The sequence below is a fragment of the Dermacentor andersoni genome, chromosome 2 (genome assembly GCF_023375885.2).
Source record: "Dermacentor andersoni chromosome 2, qqDerAnde1_hic_scaffold, whole genome shotgun sequence".
In the NCBI taxonomy this organism is placed as follows: domain Eukaryota; kingdom Metazoa; phylum Arthropoda; class Arachnida; order Ixodida; family Ixodidae; genus Dermacentor; species Dermacentor andersoni.
The window spans coordinates 199507729-199530940 of record NC_092815.1 but is presented as its reverse complement, the minus strand read 5'-3'; the positions used below and the strand labels follow the sequence as shown (position 1 = coordinate 199530940).

Genomic DNA, 23212 nt, shown 5'->3' with positions numbered 1-23212 from the left:
CAAATTGTCAAATACCTAGGCGTCTCTCTATTTAATTGGTTGCACACCTTCTTAGATCTATCAGTGTAGCACGGATGCGGGGACAGCGTTCCTCGTTTTAAATCGTGATTCTACATGACCATAAGCATAACGCACCTAATGAAACGGTATCTACGACTGGCGTTTAGCCACAAACACAATAGCAGGCAACTCTATCGCCCTTTCATTTTTTTTTTTTTTTGCATTCAATAAAGCAGGTTTTGGAGATTCTCCACTTCAAAGGAGCGGGTTTAAAGTCACCGGGAGAATTTTCAAATTAAGCAGCTTCTCTCACGCCTGTTGTTGCATCTGGGTCGCAAGCCCCAAGGGTAGCGTTGGCCTGGCGGCCTGGAGCACAACTGGAAGCATCCGAAGGTGCTGGCAAAGGATGAGTCGACTGCTAACAGAACAACTTGTTTATTCTAGCATCGCAAAAGAGCGGCCGGTCAGATCGACCGAAGTGGAGAGACGGGAGAGCACATTACTCAACGGAAGAAATCGGAGCCTCCCTCGGCGTCCGGGGGCAGCTGCTTTTATACTCTCGGAGTCGAGGGCAAGAAGGAACGGCTCGCGATGAGGCGCACGTGACGGCGCCGCGCGGGCACATTGAGACTAGAAGGTGACGCATCCGCCGGGCCGGCGCTGGTCAGACCTCCTCGCTTCACACTTGGGGAGCTCCTCTCCCCGACTGCCGCGCTTTGACAAGCGTGGGCACCAACATGCACACACACACACACGCGCACACACGAAGACACGTGGCATTGAAACATGCCTGGACGCGCATGGCAGGAGGCGTTGCGGCAGCGCTGAACGGGCCAAAATTTCCGCCGCTTTGAACGAAGCCCCGGCGTCCGTTGCATCCGCGCCGGCTATACCGCGCGTCGGAGGCGAAACGTAACACTGTCCTCTGTTCTGTAAATTCGGAAACGTGCAATACGAGAAATACGCATTCGATTTCGTACGAGGCATTGGAACATATGTTTTCCCTTGTAGAGTGCCTGAACGCCATTACTAAGCCGAGCCAACAGCGTTTCAACTTTCCCTTGACATTATCGCGATACAATTTTTTGACTCAAACTTAATTGTGCATCTTCTAGGACAATGGGGGCGTCGTTATTAGGTGTTGTACACGTGGCAATAATTACAGCACGTTTACCTATCGTCATGATCCCTGCAAGAAAATATATTGACGCATTGACGGATGTGGCAGTAACTGTTCAAATAAGTTGTGTGATTTGATTCGATGATCTAAATACACTAAAGCTGTGCTACCTGCTGCCAAATCACATCGTTGTTTTAAGTGAACGTGCGCTGTAGCCCAACGTGGAGGCCCCAGAGGGAGATCCAGAATGCGTAGAATAAAAACAGTTTATTAAGGCAGTTAGCCTTGTATAATAAGTTCACAAATCTGATGAGTATACGCTGATCATTGCTCTCGCATCAACACTGACTGCGTGAATTTTTTCGTCAGTGTGTACCATACTCATAACGTTAAAGAACATGCGCGGCGGAGACGGGAAACTCAGGACGTGGCCGATGAGACAGGGAGGGGCTGTTACGTCTGCAATGTGGGTTTAATTTTTAAGGGTTAATATTTTTCAGGCTTCTTGGAGAGAGACAAATAGGGAGTAACTTTGTTGATTGTCCACGATGGGGTAAAGGGTAGGGAAAGTGAAAACTCCCTTTAGCCATCGGCCAGGAGCCCCTGCTCCTTTGGCGGCGTCGGCCATCCGGAAAGCCTGGGACTGAGTCTCGGCATCCGAGCTCAGCAGTAACGTCTCCTACTGCTCCGTTGTAGTTATTGATTTTGTAGCGTTGTCTTTGGTGGTGATCGCGGTTGTAGAAACACTGCGCTCCATCACCACTTTTCCCAAACAAAGCAAAAAATTTGGAGGCGATTGAAACTTTACGTTGATGAATGATAATCTCTTCCTGAGTTCGCTGCGGGTTAGAAGGGGACGCACGGAACTTTATCCGGTCGAAAATTCTTTCACTGCACTAATTTATGGGTCGGCCCACATTTTACAGGCTGCAGCACCACCCGTATCAGACAATATCCTTACCCCGCCCTATCTTCGGCATCGAGCCACGAAAGAGGTTTAGAAACAGAGATACCCGATACAGGAAAAGTGTGAACGATTCGGCAAGGAAGGCATTGTAATAAAAAAATAATAACTTGAGATAAGCAATTAGTGTGCGCACCGTAACGTGGTCGCTATGGCTGACCGCCTTGCATGGCAGTGATGGTTTATTGCGCAGAAAGACGTATCAGTGGCCAATGAGCGTAAATAATAGGGTGACAGCGATGATACCAGCAGGCTTTGTACTAACATTGGCGTATTGAACACAAGCTGTTCCACATCTGTCATTATAGTTATCTCCCAAAGACAGGAGGCGCTGCTTTGGAAATGCTCCCAATATTTTTAGTACACTCCCACCATACGACACCATCTTTGTGCAACGAAATTTCCGAATCACCGCAAAAGGCGAATATAGTTGCTTGTTTTACTGCTCTCGGCTGCAGGTGACAACTCTGAGCACATATGAGGGAAATTGTGGCTTTGTTTAAAGAAACACACACACAAAAGAGTGATTCTCCGACACTTTGCACAGCGTCGTTGAACGCGATGGCATCTCTGCGTAACCTGCAGTTCGAAGACGATAAAACAAGAATTCGCCTTTTTTCTCATGATAATGATTGTGCGGCCTGTGGCATTTACCCAGGGTTTGCTTGCGCGAAAGAGCGATTATGCTCATAAATTTCTCACTTAGATTTCAACAAAATAAGCTCAGGTATGAATATGTTATTAGACGCTACGAATGTGAGTTTGCTTGGAGCTTGATCGTAAGTGCGATCACTCTGTATGAAACACCGACAGCCGCCTACTACAGAAATGGGCGAGAGAGGCCAGCTATTCGCTTTCTTTAAATGCGTAAGCATATCTATGCCTGTACAACGAGAAAACCGTCCCTCCCTCCGTACCGTATAAGACGACCGCGTTCGAGAACGTAGGCCAACCAAAATTAGTGGCTCAAATCGGTGACGCCAAACTAAACTATACGCAAAACGACGTGCTCCCGACAATTCAATCACCCATGAATGGGTAGGCACCCGCGAAGATAGGAATGTTCACGTGGTGTCGACCAGGTCTTCAGCCTAGTGGAAGCGCGAATGACCGTGGCTCGTACACAGTCACCTCGCCGTCACCAAACGCAAGTAGGAAGAATAGAACAGGCACGTCGCACGCAACCAGTAAAATAGGAGTTTAAACGAAACACGCTGTTATAAAGACACGCGTGCGAATTTGCGCGAGGACGAAGGGGGATCAGATAGGAGGAGGGAATACTTTTGAACGGTGCTGCTGTGTCAGCCACATATTGAGGAACAATAAACATTCCGAACGAATTATTTTGTGCTATGCGACTTCGCCTGATCGCGCTCGAAATCGAAAACAATGCGTGAATGGCGGTGCAGTGGTAGATTATACCTATGCCCGTGCATATATGTATAATCTACCACTGGTTATATATATATATAGTGGTTTAAGAATGCGTTGAGCAACTCCCATTGCTGTTTAGAGTTTTTCTGGCAGCTTTAGAAAGTCCTTATAGTAATAACTTCTCTTAGCTTTCTTCATTGGAGAATTTGGAATGTTGCAGTATCTTTTGTATCTTAATGCCAAAGTTACATGTAATGGCTCTTCTTTTTTTGCATAACTTATCTTTTTTACGCGTATTTTCAAGAAGCCGTCGCCGAGCAACACTGGTCTTTCTCACCGCCGCGCCTAGCGATGCACCTGAGCACAAGCGGCAGCTCACTACCATCGCACTTCTCCGCTGACCTCTTTGTTGTGCGCGTGCCTGGATGCGCGAGCCCTGACACGCTGTACGGCTACGCCAGGTGATGCGAAATGGTGCATTCACTTCTACGGCGCCGCGCAAGCAGGCTGTTGCATCTGGGTCGCAAGCCCCAAGGGTAGCGTTGGCCTGGCGGCCTGGGGCACAGCTGGAAGCATCCGAAGGCAAAGGATGAGTCGACTGCTAACAGAACAACTTGTTTATTTTAGCATCGCAAAAGAGCGGCCGGTCAGGTCGACCGAAGTGGAGAGACGGGAGACCACGTTACTCGACGGAAGAAATCGGAGCCTCCCTCGGCGTCCGGGGGCAGCTGCTTTTATACTCTCGGAGTCGAGGGCAAGAAGGAACGGCTCGGGATGAGGCGCACGTGACGGCGCCGCACGGACACGTTGAGACGAGAAGTGACGCATCCGCCGGGCCGGCGCCGGTCAGACCTCGCTTCACAGTTGGGGAGCTCCTCTCCCCGGCTGCCGCGCTTTGACAAGCGTGGGCACCAACATGTACACACACACACACGAAGACACGTGGCATTGAAACATGCCTGGACGCGCTTGGGAGGAAGCGTTGCGGCAGCGCTGAACGGGCCAAAATGTCCGCCGCTTTGAACGAAGCCCTGGCGTCCGTTGCATCCGCGCCGGCTATACCGCGCGTCGTAGGCGAAACGTAACAAGGCACAGTTGGGCGTGACCTCCGAGATTTGCCCGCCGCAGTCTCGGGGGTCACGTGCAAACATGGAGGATGGAGCCCATACCGAGCACCTCCGGCTTGCCGATAGTGGGATTCTCGTTGTCCGCTATCGGGAAGCCAGAAGTGCTCGGTCACGTGTGCAGTCACCTGTTCAAAGATAGCAAATTCGTGACGTTGTACTAAGGAGTGTCTGCGAACAGCCTTACGATGTTAAATCAAAGCTTTCTTCGCCTACTTTGGCGGTTTTAGCGCGGCTGCCTGGCTGCTGTTGGGTCGATCGCTATGTCGGCGGATACATTTGTGGGTACGAAGTTTAGATTAAAAAAAAAATCTAGCGAAGTATGTTTGTATGCTGCCCAAATATGCATATATGATCATTACATTATTCATTATACGAACTTCTCACATAGAACCTGAACATGTAATATCGCCTCAGAGGCATTTCCAAAAGCACATGGATATGTTAATGGAATCGTGGATTATGTTTACCGCATTCGTGGATTTAGTTTATTTGTCTGATCTGGCTACCCACGAAACACGCAAGCAGCTATTTGATGTCTAAAAGATGTCTTGAACGGCTAATTCAAAAGCCTAGTAGCTGTCTTGATCAAGACATTTTGTAGCCATGGACGTCTAGAAGTACTTCAGTAAGCCCTGCTAACGTTACGCTAAAAGTTGGCTAATGGACAGCTTGACAAGAACAACCGAAGACTTTTATTAGACATTCCCTCAAATTTTTGCGGCAGCTGTTACAGTAACACGACGTTTGCCCACAGTTACAATTTATTTTAAACGAGGCATGGATATCAGAAAAAAAAAGTTTATATTGTCGGATAGAGTGATGCACAGGTAGTTTTTCCAGATGTGAACCATGGGAATAGTGTAGCACAGCCTCATTGGTCAATTAGTGCTTTTTAATTAGACCAATCAATTGAATGCCGCCTGTCAGAATTATTTTGCAAATAAAACAAGATCTGTATTGTATGCTGATATCGTTCTAATGTTCACCCATTGACCTAAACAAAAACATATCTGCGTTAAACACGTCATTATTGACAAAACTTCGCCCTGCTGCGTCTCCACCAAATTGAGAGTTTCTAGCAAAGAAACATTTTGTCAGTGATGCTGCAGTTCAGGCAAAAATTACATCCTGGTTTCAGCTACAGGGGGCACAATAGCCTTACACCAGTATACGAAACAGAACACTGTGCTGCAATGAGTTAAGAAATAAAGGATAGTACATCTGGAAAAACACCCTGCAAACCACTCTAACTAGCAATATAAATATATTTTTTCTGATGTCCATGCTTCATTTAAAAGTAAATTGTAACTTACTTTGTGGGTGCCTCTTGTAAGGTAACGCCGCATGCTTGCACAGCATCACACCGAAATAATGGCCAGTTCGTCGGCATACCATCCATTAGTGAATTGCTTGCACGTTGCATGTTACCAGAACTGAAAGATAAATCAAAATATGCTGTTATTTTTTTTTCATAAACTGTACGATGAGCTTTTCATGCATAAAAGATGATTGCAAGTGAAAATGCAGCAAGACATCTACTTCACACCATGTCACATACTCATACTTTATTACCTAATAAATTAGAAAAGATGCAGAAAGTGCAATTAACAAGAGTGACAAATAGCAGCAAAGGTGATCATGGATAAATCTTGAAGATGATTGCCGCCGCTGCCAGAGTAGGCCAGCCTTCGTAGGAGAGCACTTGCTGCCCACAAAAGCTTGCTGTCACAGGCCACGCGTGACGGTTCTTGTAGACATAGGCAAGCAGTACCTGTACAGAAGAGGAAAAAAAAGGCGAGGGAGGAAATGGGAATATTGAAATTGGAACTTCAATTAGCAATATGTGCTAAGCAAGAAGTTTGGCTCACATTAAAAATAAATTTAAGCACTCCTTTCTCTTCAATTACGGGTATCTTAAGGTATGTATGCGATGACCGTTTAAAATGACTAGTATATTTCCTATCATAAGAAGCCAACAAACACTGACACCAAGGACAACATAGGGGAAATTACTTGTGCTTAATAAATGAAATAAAGAAACAATAAATTAATGGAAATTAAAGTGGATGAATAAACACCTTGCTGCAGGTGGGAACCGAACCCACAACCTTCGCATTTCGCGTGCTATGCTCTACCAATTGAGCTACAGCGGCATCGTTTTCCCATCCACTTTCTTGGGTATTTATGTGTCCTAGTAGAACCCTGGGAGTGTTAGCCAGCGCCACAACTCGGAGACCTTGTTCCTGTCATACAGTCACTAAGTTGCATAGCAGAGTCAAAGTCAGCCTTTAAATTATTTTATGGTGTTTTGTGGCTAAAAAGCCACTTATCAACCTGCGAAACAAGTCTCAGGAGTTTCCTGCAAAATATAATCAGTTTAAAACAGTAATTCACTCTGCAGGTAAATGATGTACTAACTTAATTAAAAAGTGAAATAGCGTTTTATGTTGTTGAACTAAAAGAAAGTTTGGGATTTTGCGCTGCCTAGCTGTTGCCTTTCTTTCAAACTTAAATATGACACAGTACAGAGTAAGCAGGTAGCATGTAAAGGAGGACTGGTGATAAAGTAGTGTTCCAAAGCAACACTCCTAGCTGGATCAATCACTTTTGTAGATATATTTTCATGTGACCCTAATTGGCTTAGGGCAATACCTCACACAAATGATGCAACACCTTGGTTGATGCGTCATACAATATTGAAAGTATCTCATGATGTGATCAAACGATAACATTGCCCATTGTCTTGGAAGTGTTAACATGCTGTTTGCGCGAGAAAGTGCAAAGTGATTCGTATAAGTGGCAAATTCATCAGTGCATCTATAGCCTCAGGTAATTCTGAGCATGTATGTTGACTTGCACATAAAAGCCACTGCACATAAAAAGGTGTATTCAAGTGATGGTCCATGCTGAACAATTGCCCACCTAGTGAAAAGGCAAATGTGGCAGGCTAATGGGCCATGGCAAATAGATTGCTAAATTCTGTTAACAGCTCCAATGATATTATTGAAATAGGTGACAAAAAACAGCACAGGTAAAATTGCAGTTATGACAAAATTTTAAGAGCACCTCTGCAAACTGTTGGAACCCTCAGCATCATGCCTGTTCTACACGCACATATGTTGCAGCGCAATCTATATCTCAGACACAGGCGCCTCCACACATCACTTTGCGATCTCCTCACAATAAGGTTAAAAAACAGTCTGGCACAAGCTACCTGATGTGATTCATTTTGCAAGCGCTAGCCAAGTGCTGATGGTGGTAGAGCGAAATTGAAGTTTGTCCTTGTATGAATGCCTCGGCCCATGTTTTATCAATTCTAGCGGCAAAGCACACCTTTTACAGCACACATAAATCTTAAATTAGACTGCTTGCTGATGCTGTACAGTAAATTCCTGTAAAGAAACTAGATCACACTGAAAACATTTAGAATACCAAACTAATCACATACTGGCTTGAATACAGTTGTGCATTAGGGAAGCAAGGTGTAATGTACACTGTTGTAGCAAATTTTTACTCATGTATGGAATACTTGTATGATACAGCAGAGTTAATTTTTGAGTTCTTACATAGCAATGACTACCTACAGGTACATTTTGTAAGGCTTAGGGAAACTAATTATTAGTAGAACTGTGTATGTACACTGGCACTGAGTAATTGGTTATAAGAGTGGCAGCTTCTAACGGACCAGTGCAAAAAAATGCCCGTTTGTGAGACACCAACTAGCTATTCTACCACGAAGCGCTCCCTGGCCTTAACGCATATAGAAAGCACTGGGAGGACCAGAGAGGGTACAGTACATTGGCTTACACTGATCATGATGAGGTCCCGTCATCCAGCTAGCGCCAAGGTACAAGAAGGATGTCCAGCCGTCTATAGAGTGAAAGGAACAAAATAAGATAGCATCAAGTCAGTTGAAAGGCAGATTTGCAGCTACAAATAAGGTGACCCAGTCACAGTCATTCATTAATAAATGCCAAGCTGTCGTGATTTCACTCCCACATGAAGCACCTACTAGGTTAAAGGTTTTGCTGCTTATTTAGAACAAAACACAAGTGAAATTTGTACATCAGCAGACGATTTAATTTGGAATTGTATAGATGAAGTTAACATTGCAGTTACATTTTTGTTTTGCTATAAAGTGGGAACGCTACAAACTGCATAGTCACTGACACACCCGCGCGCACACGCAAAAACAAAAGGACACAAAATAGGGCGAGTTCAGTCTGGTTCAGCATTACAGCCAGCGCGTCGTCTTCGAATGCACTCCTTTCGGTTGGTTCGTGCTACGTTAACCACAAAGACTAACAAGCAGGGCAAAGTTCTGACTGGTGTTGCGGAAGTCGTGGAGCGCGGTAGTGCTGAACGGCTGAACACAAGCAGAACCCTCGTATAAAAGTAATGACGAAAACTCGTAGGGCAGAAGAGCCCATATATCAAGAATTGTCGCGGGTAACACCTAAAAATATTCACATTGTTGACGAAAAACGAAGTGCAATGTATTTCACTTACCGGAAAAAGTGTTATCCGAACGTGCGACGTACAAAGACGCACCGAGACACGAAGGCGGCGAACGTAGATCCCGCCATTGTGGTAGTAAGCCGTCGGCGAAAACACGCAATACAGCCGATGTCACGAAGCACTGATGCAAAACACAGGGCAAACAGCATCAGCACAGCTAAATGACTCCAGTTAATATCCAGTATAAATGTACATAACGGCTTAGAATGACACACAACTGAATAACGAACCCACGACTGAGACAGCGAGACATGGGCGGCAGTGGCCGTTTTTTCAAACTTCCTGCCTCCCAGTGTTTCCAGCACAGAATAAGATGTCCGACAAATTTGGATTGTGCCGCCGAAGTGATCGCAGTGCGGTGGCTCTGTCACACCGCTGTGCAACGCCGGCGTTTCGCTCCTGCTGCTGTCAGTATAGCTGCGGCGCGAGCATAGAATGGTTTCCAGGCGTCGTGTGCGCGCCCCGTATGGAAAACAATAACACGCCCTTGATTTTTGAAGTTCTGGTGTGAAATTATTTAATATTAAAGCCAATTAACTTATGTTGCTTCCAACGAGTTCGATTTGTCTGTGGCGTCTTTTATTCGCTAACGCCAACGGCCGACGGTAACCGCACTTTTAACACGTCGTTTGGCATTTTATGCACTTTTAGACAAAAAGATCTAGAAAAGTTCTTGAGTTAGACATTCTGAATGTGTTTACCAAAACAGACTCTAGTGACACCAGTAGTGGGTTTTGCCGCAGATAGAATATATACTAGCATATTGCAAGTGCTGAGGTCATGTTTAGAAAAAATTCTATTTTCTGTCTTATCATAGACCAAGACGTCTATAGCCGTTTGTAGCCGTTTCAAGAAGTTTTTAAGAGGTTCTGTGTTTCGTGGGTACTCAGTATGTGTTACTGGGTGTCTACCCATTCTTGGCTAATCCTACGCAATGGGCATGCCCCACTATACGATTCCTGAACCTGAAAACACGAATAAAACCTGAACATTTGATGTCGGCTCACAGAGATCTATTAGGACCACCGATTTGGGAATAGAATGGCGACTTCAATTTCACGTATAATTTTATTTACTTTTCTTTTTTCTTTTTGTTCAGCCATTCGCGGTGCCCCCAAAGTGTCGCCCGTTCTTGGTCAATCCTTCAGCATGGGTACAGAACCCCTAAACTTAGTTTGTTAAGAGGCGTACTTTATTTTTATTTTTTTTGACCTGTCATCCCCCCCCCCCCCTCTTTTTTTTATTCCCTGAACAAGAATCATGTCTGCCTTCGTCCTTGTGGCATCGCCGCGTACGCGCGTCTCACGTGGGGTGCATCCGCCTGAAGTTCGCATTTTCTACAGCGCGTCAACGATGCTGTGCATAAACGTAAAAAAAAATTGCATGACCGTAAGTTTGCGACTGTTGCGGTGTATAACATAACCGTTCACGAGATTACGAGTTCCATAGAATGAAAACAAACAAAATCGCATGCATCGCCTTTGGTTCTAAACTGTTTGACACCGCAATGGCCGAACGCCACTTCACACCGAACAAAACCAAAACAACTCGTTCGCATTTATTTCTGCCCATGAAGAGTATATTGGTACGAAGACAACAGTGAAAAGATAACGAACAAAAAAAAACTACATGCGGTAATTCCTTAATTAGTAATTGATCTGCTGAACTACCCACAGCTGAAAACTGACCCCCCCCCCCCCCCCCCCCCGCACCCTCAAGCATTTAATAAAAGCTCGAGATCTATATTGTGTTTCCAGCGCTGAAATCAAATTTCTTAGGCATCAAACTCGGAGTATCAAAAATGAACCGTTGGGCTTTGTGGGGTTAATTAACCGCTCTACTAAAGCCTATTCTCACATATATTCCAACGTCTGCGATCGATCTGCACATTTTCTTTTTGCACTCTAATACAAGTTACCCGCCGTGGTGATGTAGTGGCTCGGGAACACGTGCCAGCCGTGGCGACCGCATTTCGATGAGGTACAAGAAACGGCCGTGTTGGCTGCATTCTAAGGAAACCGAAGGAGTCAGAATTAAAGTGTAGTTCCCCACTACGGCGTGGTTTATAACTATATCGTGGTTTTGGCACGTAACACCTCAGAAATTCATTAATCTTCAAATGCAAATTTGAATCTCCCGCGGCACATCGACATCGCCGCTTATTGAACTAAAATAAATTCATAACATACTTCATCTATAAGACAATATACTCTGTGTAATAATAAATAATTGTAAAAACCAGGCTGATATAGGCAAAACGGAATAGCTACATGTTTGTTTTTGACTGACTGCATATTAGACTCTGAGATTACCTACACAGCTTTGCTCATCTCAAACGAAATTTCGGAGGCCATTATTGCAATAACGCGCTTGGAGACTCGAAGGATAGATGGCGGGACTAGCCAAAAAAAATGTTTTGTGCTAGCTAAATAACAGCAAGATCTCAGCCAAGAGTTTTCTTTAAATAATGATTGGTCGTATGATTATTTGTGGTTTTTAAGGTATAGAAGTGCAGAAAAATGCATGTAGTTTAGGTAAAGTTCTAGCGATCGCTAAGGCGGGCAGCGATTGGCCAGCGCATGACATGAGGTGCTGTCGTCTGTTCCTTCCAGGGCGCCCATTGGTCGGGCTGGGAGTCTGCGGCAGGCGCATCGTGAGTGGTGCGAGTGGTGCGAGGCGTACGCATGATACGTGCACTTGTGCAAGTTGTGTGTGGTGAGTGTTCTTCGCTACGCTGCTCTTGGGCTACCTACTTCGACCGGCGGACCAGGTAAGTGCCAACCGGCAGTGGCCTTTCCCTGTGCGTCGTGTTCGCCGATCTGCTCGGCCTCAACAACGCTGTGTTCAGAGCGTGAACACCCCCGTGTGCTAGCGGCGGATTGTCGCTGCCGTTCCACGCATGCTTTCACCGTCGACTCGCAGAGTCCAGGCGGAAAAGGGGCACTGAGTGCGGCACATCTTTATTTTTTTTTCTCTCTTTCTTTTTTCTCACGAGGAGGCATGGAAACGTTTTCCTCGTAACTGTGCTAGCCGGTTGACCAGAGTTCGGCCTCTGGTCGAGCTGCCGGGGCTGTCGTTGATGCCGGCGCCTTCGGCCGCCAGTTTACGCGGCAGCCGAGAGGACCCGCGGCTCGCTCTCGATGCCGGTCGGCTTGCATCACGCGCGCGGTGCTCCTCATCGCATCACTGGTCGGCCTGCCCTTTTATCATCGGCCCACACACCTCGTCACCTCAGCCGGGTGCTTTTGCTTTTTCTTCTTTGATGAACTAGGTCGGAGGCTTCGTGATTGACAGCCGCTCGGCATGTTGAGAAACTTGCGATGTTGGTTTGCATATTTTGCGGGGGCTTTTTGCCGCCTTAGCGCAGTTGTAATTCGGCCCGAGAGTCGTCACGGAGACCATCTCTAACTTTTTTGTTTAATTACTTCCGTTTGCTCCTGACAATGCTGTTGGAGGACGACGCAGGTGTTTTCCTGCTAGTTTTTCCACGGCCATTAGACGAAACGCGCCCATCTTTCCTTGTTCGGCCTCTAGCGTGTCACTTTGCCGTGAGAAACACGCAATGCTTTGTCGCCTCTGTCGCGAAACGTTCCTTCGCTGGAGGAAAAACGCGCTGCCCGAAGGGGAAGCGTGCTTTCTTGCCGATACGTGTGGAATAGCAACGCGCGGTCTGACCGGTGAAAGCCTGCAGCTGCCCCTGTTGGCACTTGGGATGCGTAGCGGTCACGCGCTTTTGCAGAGTCGTGAATCGGTAGCCGTGTGGCCGACCGCGTCGTCGGACTAGCGTGTAGTGCAGTGAAGCTTCTTTTCTTTTTCTCATCCTTTGTGTCCTGCTTACGCACATCGGGCGGTATACTTCGATTGCCGCTTGATACTTCAGCGAGAATTGAATGTTCTTGTGCCGTTCCATAAACCGACCTACCTAACGCGAAGTGGTCCACCGCAACGGTTGTGTGCACTGTGAAAGGCATATTTTCCTATGCAGGGAAGGTAAAAAAAATGCTTCTCAATTTAGCCCCTTAATTTAAACCACCCATAGAAGCTTGAGAATTGGTGCAGGTTGAGCTGGATAAGACAGGCGCCAGCAAGCGTTGCTCGTTACAAATTTAGGGCATATGTGAGACAACTACAGAGCAAAAGCTTGGTGCTCTTTGGCCGTACTCGGTCCTTGCACCACAAAACACGAAATTCATCATCATCAAGGACTGCGGAACCTACGACATATGCGAGATTTCTTGTTGCTTTATTGCCATGTCGGCTCATATGAGCTGTAGTAATTGCATGGTTTGTGGATTAGAAATTGCTGGATAGCTTTTCAGATTTTACCTGTAACATGTATGGAGACTTGCCAGTCTCCATATGAATGTTTTTACACTGTCGTACTAGCGTGGGAACGATTCAGGCAGTCTCGAACGCTATTCGGGAATATAGTATTCATTATAGGGAAGATGTAGAGATCAGCACGTGTGCACAAACCTCCTACTCTGCTCAGGGCAAACATTAAAGAGATTGGGAATGATGAAAGCTTATTCTTGGGACAGATTTACATAAGAAGGGTCGCGAATACACTTAAAGTACTTGTGAAGTTAAGAGAACGACTAAGAGCACAGTCGGATGGCAGGTTCAAAGCGCGACCACTCCACCCAGGGTGCCACCTCTAACCCTCCGCATCAATGACAGCAGGCAACTGTTACAGTAGTGACAGGTTCGTTGTCATTCTGTTTGCATGCTCATTTTTTTTTTGTGTGTGTGTCTGAGAGACTCTAACATGCAACAGCAAAATCTGAACCCTTCACAATGCTCCACCAGTTGGACATCAGCCAAAAAAATTTTTGTACCCCATTTGCCCTGTTGTGCAGTTTTCATCATTGAGCACATCTCGCTTTCCTATTGCATCAAAAGTTCCTTGACAAATTTGTTGCCTTGTTCGTTTGTTGGCCACCTGCCAGTTTACAAGTATCTCTGACGTACTGCACATATTATTCGCAACTTTGGTTTAGTAGGAGCCGGAAATGATCCAGTGACTGGCTTTGTTTATGTTCTATTCACACATCAGGTGTGCCAGCCTTCAAGGCAGGTGCATTGCACAGCTGTTTTGCTTTCATCAAACTGCATTCAAGCTCACAGGTCTGTGATAACTTTTTATGTGGTGTAGGACTTTCCTTCTGGAATGTTGCCTTTTCATTAAAGCCTTCTAATTTACAAGGAGACTGCTTTTTCTTTTTTTGGCCTTTGAACAGCAGGGATGGCATGCAACAGAGGGCGTTCTTGGTTGATTGTTGATTTTTGTCAGTATTACTCATGCATGGAACAATATAACATTAACAAAAATGGAGGCAGGTATGCCTAGGATCAATCCCAATGATGATATGGCTTCCAAGAGGAGCATTCTAACCAGTACACCACTAGTGCCTTGCACAAGCAGATGGCACCTGGATTGTGATTTTGTCCTTCAATGCACACAATTTCTGGAAGCAATAAAATTAATGTCATTAAACTTATGTTGTGGGTATGTGTGTGAACTGAACAGTGTGTGTGAGGTGCAATGAAGAATTGTGTAGGTTTCACAAATTACTCAACAACAACACTCGGATCCAACACAATGTTGTAATATAAGTGACCTGAATCTTGTTCAAGTTAGCGAGGTAGTACCGTTGTCATGAGGACAAAGACGATCTACGGTGCTTGCCCAGGGTAGAACCTTGCCGAGAGGTGTGCACAGATAAGTACGATGCACATCTAGCCGCATTTAAGGGCTGTGTACCTGTTGTGGCACATGCCTGTTCTGGTGCATTGGCTAAGAATGGTTGCACACCCAGCCGCCCAAGGTGCCGACTTGGCAAACCAGCTGCTAGCACTAAGTTGGCACATATCCGAAGGTCCAAGTTGTCTGTTTGGTTACACAGCACCCTTACAAAGTGGGACAAAAAAGGCAAAGAAAAGTTCACTTTAATAATGGAAAATGCCCGAGAGCTTTCAGTATACCTGTGTGCTTTTCACGAGCTCTTCAGTAGGCACGTGGGTACATTTTTCCAAGATTTGTGGATTGTTGTCACAACCATGTGGGAATTTCTAAATGGAGCCAAGGAGGCCAGGGCACACAAGTTCATTTTACAGAAATGGTTAGTTAAGCCTCTGAGGTTTAGCATCTTTCTTTTTAAGAAGTTTCTTAAAGAAAGCAGTGCCTGAATAGCTCAATTTCATATCATCCCTTGCATGCTGGTTTCACATGCCTGCAGTATTATTAGGACTGAGGGGCCTGGATAAACAGAGGCCGTGCAATGTGCAAGCTGGAACACTGTTTGTTCATCTAGAACTCTCTCAATTTCAGGCTGTGTCAGGGCTCTTTTGTTTTGGTGTTCCTCCTGCCCATGTTCCAGGTGCGCAGCAGCCCATCTGCTATGCTTGTAACATCTGAGCGCGTGCATTTGATACCAGCGCAGGTGGCAGCATTCCAATTTTGAGCTTATGACACATTGCTTTGAAGCAGCAATGAACATACAAATTGATGAGCAGTACATATGTCTTCCACTGCTGTTGCTGTATGTGCAGCGAGATCTCGGGTCACGGCAGAAAACCTTGATGTCTGGGCCTTTCTGCGGTAGCATCTTGTAAGCAACTTTTTGCTGTGAAGTGCCAAGTCAATTAGGGTAATGAGTTCATGCTCACACTTCTAAATGCAAATGTACAATCTTAATGACAATGTATGTCTTTGCTTAGTGTAAACTGAAGGACTAAATTCATTGTGGCCACATTGTGATAGTGGTGTTAAAGTACAGGTGGAATCCAGAAAGGCTGGTCTTGAGATTTTTTTTTATTTTTTATTTGGCTCACATTAAAAAAAAACTAGAAGTTCACTTTGTTTTCACTAATTGCTTAGACACTGGGCATCAGAGCCCAGGCTTAGTTGTGGATGCAAAATGAATATATTGGCCAATGAGGCATACATTATTCTAGATGTCCCTGGCATCTGAAGGAGCCTTTTGGCATGTGGCTGCTATTTTTAGTAAAGGTATTGAGGAACATGGGTTAGTTTGTTGTTGTTTTTTGTGACGGCTAATGCATTTAGAGGAGTCGAGAGTATATAAAGCTGATGAATGATAGCATGACAGCTTACGTCACATTGCATCATCTGAAATGTTTGGGTTGGGTATACGTGGCAGTAGTCTATTGCTTAGTGATGCAACTCTGTATGGGAATAAACACTTGCCGGAAATATTGTAACACAATATTTGTGAAGCACATTTCATTTAGGAAGTTCGACGTACTGCTGAGTCAAACGCGTCTGTAATCGACATGCCATCTGAATACCTTCCAGTGTAAATAAAGTTCCGCTTTTCCATCGAGCGGTCGTTGTGCGGCCCCGCATATCTTTTCAAAACGTCCGTACCGCTGGGGCCGTCGTTTGTCGCCAGCACAAAGGCGACCTACGGTGCTTGCCCAGCGAAGAATGTTACCGACAGGCATGCACACAGAAGTACGACGCGTATTTGCTTTTCGACCTGTTTTCCGTTCGTTATTGGCACGGACGCCGGCGTTATCGGCCGTTCGGCGCGGATACATAACAATGCCGAACGAATGATCGTTACGAGATCGGGGTCTCGTTAACAAAACCGTGCCCGAAATTGGCGTGTGAAGGGGGAAGTGCCGAAGCAAGCGATGCCTCTGCGACACCGTCATTGCCCGCTCATCTGCGGCGGTGGCGTGCAGGAAAAAAAAAACTCACGACCGATCCGGCAACACGGGCAGTCGCAGCGCAGCGTGCCACGGTTTACGTCACAATGCGGACTCTTCGTAAGTCTGGCGCCGATGTGTCGACGTCACGCTTGACTTTTCGTAACAGGCTCGCGCCGCTGTGTTGACGTCACACCGTTTGACTTTGGCAGCGTGAACTTTCGCGAGCTCTTCCTTTATGCTCCCTGGACGCCCGTGGAAGCTTATTTCTTTTTCTCTAAGCGGGCGAAACGAGCCAGGCGGCTGTTACGTATGGGCAGGGCCTGGGCAACACGGAAGGTGTTCCTCTTCTTTGGAGCTGGCACGTCGCCTCGGTCGGGTAGGGTTGACCACTCGCCGCCTGGTTCCGTCGTTGATCGCCAAGTACGGGTGTCGAATATTCCAAATTTCGGATTCGACTTGTACTAGGCGATTCCACAATGCAGTGTTCCATATTACCGATTGTTCGTTTCGTTTTCGAATGAAACGGATACCAGTGTCTCGCGTACAGCACTTATTGGAGTGTACGAAGAAGAGGACCGTTCCGAATAATTCCGCAGAAGCATCGGTTCCCGAGCGAAGAACAAGCGGGACCCGATCACGTGTGCCTACGCTTTCCGTTCCAGGATGCCTCTCGTTTTAGGCGGCCGTCGAATTTGGTGTCTGTTTAGGCAACGCTGTTCGAAATTGGCCAGTTTCACAGCGCTTGCATTGCGTAAAGGCAACTAATTCTGTGCTGTTGTGCAATGTGTATTGCATTTATCTCCTTCGACGAGCACAACATTCTACGTGCAGCCCGGTAGCGGGCGGCCGTTTTGTTTCATTTTTGCCATTGCCACGGTGCACCGGATAAGTGAAAGCAGTTTCGATTTTTCCACGAGCTCCTCAGTTCACTGGACGCGCCGTTGTCAAAGGTGCCGCAGACATTCATCGAAGCAAACAAGGTGTTTCTTTTCTTTTTTTATCGCGCTGATATATTTTACTTTGTACACGAGGCAATATTGGAAGGGCGTTTATCTCGACTGCCCGCATTCGACCCGAAAACCTCGCTAATCCGGGCAACCCTGCGTTATAGCGATCTCTACCACCGTGTCGATCATTTCGGAACGACTAGAGGCGCTGACGTCGGCTAATGCCAGGCACGGGAGTGATCGCTGTGCGCAAATGACTGCGCCTCGCCCATGCTGGAGCAGCAGGTAGCCTGCGTCGAGTGCCTGCACGAGCCTGGTGCGCAAGTACGCGATGAGCGCACGTCGCCGTGCGACGACCACTCGCGAGTCGAGAAGGAAGCCTCTGCGCCCAAGTCACGGAAGGCCTCCCGCCCTGCGTTTGCCTTTCCCGGCGTTTGTGGATCGGCGATGATCGCCGAGGCTCCCACGTTAGGTCGCTGTTCGGGGGGTGGCCGTGCGACTCCGTGCGAATAAGTGTCGACACGTTTCGTCCCGTGTGTGCGCGTCTAATTTGGCCGCACGCCCTTGAATTTAGTCGTCGCTGACTTGCCGCCGTGTTTGACTTGACCGCGGCGTCCCGGCGCTCGCTCGACTCCCCGCCGCATTCCGACGTGCATTGGGAAACGTTAGAAAAGGGAGAAAGAATGGAAAAAAAAAGCTCGTCCGCTTAATTTTGGTGCGCCTGAAAGATGACACCTGGCGACAAAAAATTCATTCGATGCCCGCCATTCCTGCCGTAGCCTGTGAAGTGCCGTTTCATTCTTCCACCTCCCACTGCAGCTTCTTTAGAACGTCGATTCCTCGTTGAATAATCGATCAGTATACGCTGTTTCGTCATCGCTAACTTGGGGTCTTTATATATGCAAGGGGTTGGGTGACTATCAACTTTTTTTTTTCGGATGCAAATAGGAAGCATCGAATATTTTAGCGAAGGCGCATATAGTTACAGCAGCAATACTTATTTCGCCGTAATAGCGTGCCACTCCTGTACAAACAAGTACAAAAAAGACGCCTATTGGGGACGCGGGATCATTTTCGACCATACGATCACTGTCATTAAGAAAAAAAAAATTGCGAATAGCCCCTTAACAACTTGCGAGCCTGAGTGCTAACAAACTTTTCAAGGAGAAAATATGGCTGCTCTAAGATTGGTTTTCTAAAGACGCAAAATAAAATAGTTGCCGAAATAACAAAAATGAGAAGTATTGAGGAAAAAACAAATAGCTGAAAGACTTCGTATGCCGTCGAGACGTGTAATATTGCCGGTTGCAAAGAAAACATAACAGGTCGTTCCGTAAGACGTAAAACGGTTTCTTGACTATAGAATGAGAAAAAAAACACTAAATGATCACTCTACAAGTCAGTTTGATGTCGGCTTCAGTTACAGATCGAAAACATAGCTCGTATTACTAATTTTATTTCGGCATTGGTCCAGAAACGTTTATCGCGGTTCGCTCTTGATAACTTAAATTGCGATACTTAGTTTAGCAGACGGAGAAAAGTAACCACGTAGGCTTTAACGTTTGGTTATTGAGAGATATTCTATTACTGGTTACGAATATTCGGAAGTACCGAATAGTTCCTTTTTCGAATACGAACAGTTAGTTTAGTATTCGAAACTCGGAATATTCGCCCCCCCCCCCCCCCCCCCCCCCCCCCCGATTTATATGAATCGCCCTTCTGTGTTTGATAAGCCGGGATATGTCTGGCCGTAGGGTGAGAAGCGATACCGTCGGGTCAGTTTATTCTGGGCTCACTCATTTCTCTCCTCTCCAGCGGCAACGCACCGGTATCGGCCGTGTGTCGCTATCTGTGTTAAGTGCCGGCAGGGGAAACGCGCGATCGCCTGTCGACACTTTCGCGCGACAAGTTTTTGAGGTCTGCACGGCGCGCCAGACGTCGAAGATAAAACGGGACCTGCGTGTCGCGCCAGGGAAGCTATTTTTGAGACGCGAGTGTGAAGTGTATAGTTTCTTTTTTTTTTCTTTTTTTTTCAATTTCTGAGGCATTGTTCCGGGGATATTCTGACTCTTTGCGAGACGGAAGGACGGGGAACGCCGCTTATAAATTCTTCTTGTCAACAGATAACGTCGTCGCTCTTTTCACAACGGCGAATTGTTTCGCGAATGTAACGATCGGGTAATATGGTGTGCGTTACGTTGGACCTGTGCGCTTTCCTACCGAATTTCATGGACCGTTTACGGGCTGACCTATCCGTTGCAGATTTCGACGAGAAAATCGTGCTTTATGCGTTCGGGGCCGGGTCGTGCGCGGGCTGTAAAGCCTGTTTCACATGCAAGCGATTGAGCGCATGGAGCGAACAGCGGCGCGACGCTGCGAAGCTTTTCGCGAGGTTTCGTTTCACATGCATTGCCGCTATAGTGAACTAGAATACTAGTTCTAGTTCACTATAATTGCCGCCGCGCGTTTTCCGCCGCTGCGAATATCAATGTTGCTGGCAAAAAACACGGGACTTTAAGCCAGTTTCGGTAGTTTGCGACTACCAATATAAGCATTGCTTTGTCCCTGCCTCTCAAACCTTCATTTTATAAATACATATCCTGCGCTTAGCAATTAGCAATTCGTTGAAAAGCTCTCTTGGCATCTTACCCGTACCACGTTTAGCAAGTAAATAAACATCGTCCTATGCGCGGGCTTTCCCGCACTAGTCCTCCACTGGTCACGTGTCGAGACGGGCCGTTCGGAAGCGGTGCTGCCGCTCTGCCGCTGCGACGAAATTCCAACTTGCCCGAACCTCGCCGCTCCCGCCGCTAGTGCCGCCGCCGCCGCTCGAAACAGATTTCTGCGGCGCGGCGGCAGGATTCGCGAGCATTTTCGCTTGCATGTGAAACAGGCTTAAACGCGCCTGCGTGAGCGAACCGTGCGCATTTCTGTGCTTGCTCGCCTGTTGCAGGCGTCCACACCGTTGCTTGCAGCGATTCGGTGCAGTGCGCAGCTCGGCTTCAAACACAATGCCTCCGATGTATGGTGACCCTTATACGGTGTCATCTTCCCTTTGTCTACTGTTTGCTTTAAAAACGTGCCCCCTTCCTGTTCTCCATTCTGGATCCTGATTTGGAGACAGGCAGGCGTTAAGTCCCTTCCACTGGCAGTATTCATTTCCAGCCCGTTCTGTCGTCTTGCGTAATAAACGAGTTCTGTGCCAAAACCGCACACACACGTCTTTTCTCTTTCTGTTCACCTTTTCGCTGGTTTTATTACGTCATCAAATTTGTATCTCAACGTTAAGTGCAGACGAGCGCGGCACGAGAGAAGCCGGCAGTTGTGTAGGGAAACCCTGTATTGTACACGCCTAAATGCTTTCCGTTGAGAAATGAGGCAGCGCTTTCTCTTTGACAAGCAGCGGATTGCCTCGTTGACGTACGATCGCACGATGGCCGTAAATCTGCCTCCGCAGTGGTGGTTGTTTCGAAGCACATCGGCAGCGTCGCACGGTGACGACATAAAGAATGCCGCCGGGCGTTCCGTGATGGTGCGGCTCGGCACGGGCAGCTGTCGTCGCGTCTCCTCTGACGTCTCCGGTGGTGGTTAGCCCTGTCCCAGCCGTTTCGGCCAACTGGCTGCCGCCGTACGCTTGGAACTCCGCTGCCTTCGGTTGCGGTCGGATATCTCGAGGCGAGAACGACGGATTACAGCTGACACTGTTGCGGGACATGCTTGCGGGCCATGTAGTGTGGCGCTGCCAAGCGCGAGTTCCGGGGATCTATACAATCCTGACCGCGGCGGCCCCATTTCGATGCGGGCGAAATGCCGAAAACACCCGTGTACTCAATTTAGGTGCGCGTTAAAGCGCCCCTCACCAGGCCCCATAGCAAATTTCGTTTATACGCTGATAGTTACGGTGCCCTCTTGGAAGCGCGTTCTGCAGCCAAATTTTTGAAATTGGCTCATTAATAGCCGAGATAGAAACATTTCGTGCCGCGAACCCACGATTTCAGGGGTCGAGCTCCGCTGCCAAGCAGACGCTCTCTCCACTCGCCCCGTCTAGCGTCCGCAAGCGAAATTCCTTCCCTGCGTTCTCCCACACCGGGCCTCAAGGATCGCGTGACGCGTACGTCACGGGCCCCGCCTTAAATTGTTTGCTTTCTTGCGGCGCGGCGCACTTCCGCTGACGGCGTCGCGCGCGAGCGGTCGCGATTGTCTCGTTTCGCGCAGCGCACGATATTTCGCGCTGTGCGCGAGGACACCTGACTGGCAGTATAGGTCAGCGCTGCGCGAATGCTGAGGCAGACACAAGCGCATCGCAGAGCATCACCTCGCGCTAGAAGACAGTAGAAAATGAGTTTCGGTGACGTCGCGCACGTCCGTGGGAACAAGCAGACAAAACGGAAGTACATCTCTCTTGGTGCGGCGCGAAGTAAAACAAAAAAACATGCAGACATTCGGTTTGTGTGTTTTATTATTTCTCGTAAGTTTTAATTCGTTAATTCAAGCAGCAGATCACACCAATAACAGATGTTACCTCGAATAATTCTCGCAGTCGCGTGTCACCACGAGTGACGTCACAGTGCAAACACGTGTACGTAGGCGCACTAGCACGAGTGCGTCATATTGTCTAACGTGGCGCGCGGTGGCCGCGAGGAGAAGGAAAAACGGCGTTCGGTTCGAAATTTGAAGTCTTTCCGCGGCGCGTAGTGATGTAATAATTCGCAGACACGATCGTTATCGCGCGATGTTTGCTCTGCGCTCGTCAGCCCAATATGGCCAGACCTGGTGAACGGCCCCTTAACGAACTCCGGCTGGTCCGAATTGTTCCGCAGTCCCCACTACGCCGTGCCTCATAATGAGATCGTGGTTCTGGCCCGTGAAAACGCCCACGATTTAACTCTACCGGCACTCCAGCGGAAACGCCGCCGCATACTTTTTCGACGTCACAGGCGTACCGGCTAGCTTTATTATGCCGCCTACCGCTCACAAGTAGCCCGCGGCAGCGTAAACAACTCGAGAAATCCGGTGAAACGCAGAGCGCCTTTTACGGTCGTCGACTTCAAACGCCATCGGCTCAATGGCAGCTGGGAGCCGCCTCCGGACAGGTGCCCTCCTCGCCGCCGGGGACGTCGAAGGCGTCCGTTTCGGAAATGTGGCCCGCCGCAAGAATGGAGCAGGGGGATAAAATAGAACGGAAAACTGGTTTGTGACGTTATACGTTACGTCTGCTCCGCTGTGGGAGAGCGACGTCGCTTGTTTCTTGTCGAGGCAGTGGGCATTTTGTTTTATTTCACGTTGGTTTATAGTGGCCGTGCAGGGAAATCTTAAGGTTAATTTACCTGCAGAAGGCAGACGACATTTTAGTTCACTAATATACTTACGATACGGTGGATGTTCCCATCTCGAATTCGGCGTTTATGTTCATATTGCATAACGTGGCAAAAACGAGCACGCTTCGAAAGAACGCGAGCAGTCCGATTTTTTTTCGGCACGAAAA

General features: G+C 47.4%; 1 protein-coding gene and 1 long non-coding RNA gene across 2 annotated transcripts in view; one reads left to right on the top strand and one right to left on the bottom strand.

Moving 5' to 3' along the window:
- Positions 1-6124: 6124 nt before the first annotated feature.
- LOC129387371 (uncharacterized) lies at positions 6125-9983 on the bottom strand. The gene is made up of 3 exons (XR_008614617.2): positions 9095-9983; positions 8393-8455; positions 6125-6356 (listed from the first exon to the last, which is right to left on the bottom strand). It is a non-coding gene; the product is annotated as an uncharacterized lncRNA (long non-coding RNA).
- A 1746-nt stretch (positions 9984-11729) lies between these two features.
- The window catches only part of ATPCL (ATP-citrate synthase), a 95415-nt gene continuing 83932 nt past the window's right edge, over positions 11730-23212 (top strand). The window contains exon 1 of the mRNA XM_050187048.3: positions 11730-11873. The gene's annotated coding sequence lies outside the window, so the exon portion shown is untranslated. The remainder of the gene's footprint in view (positions 11874-23212) is intronic.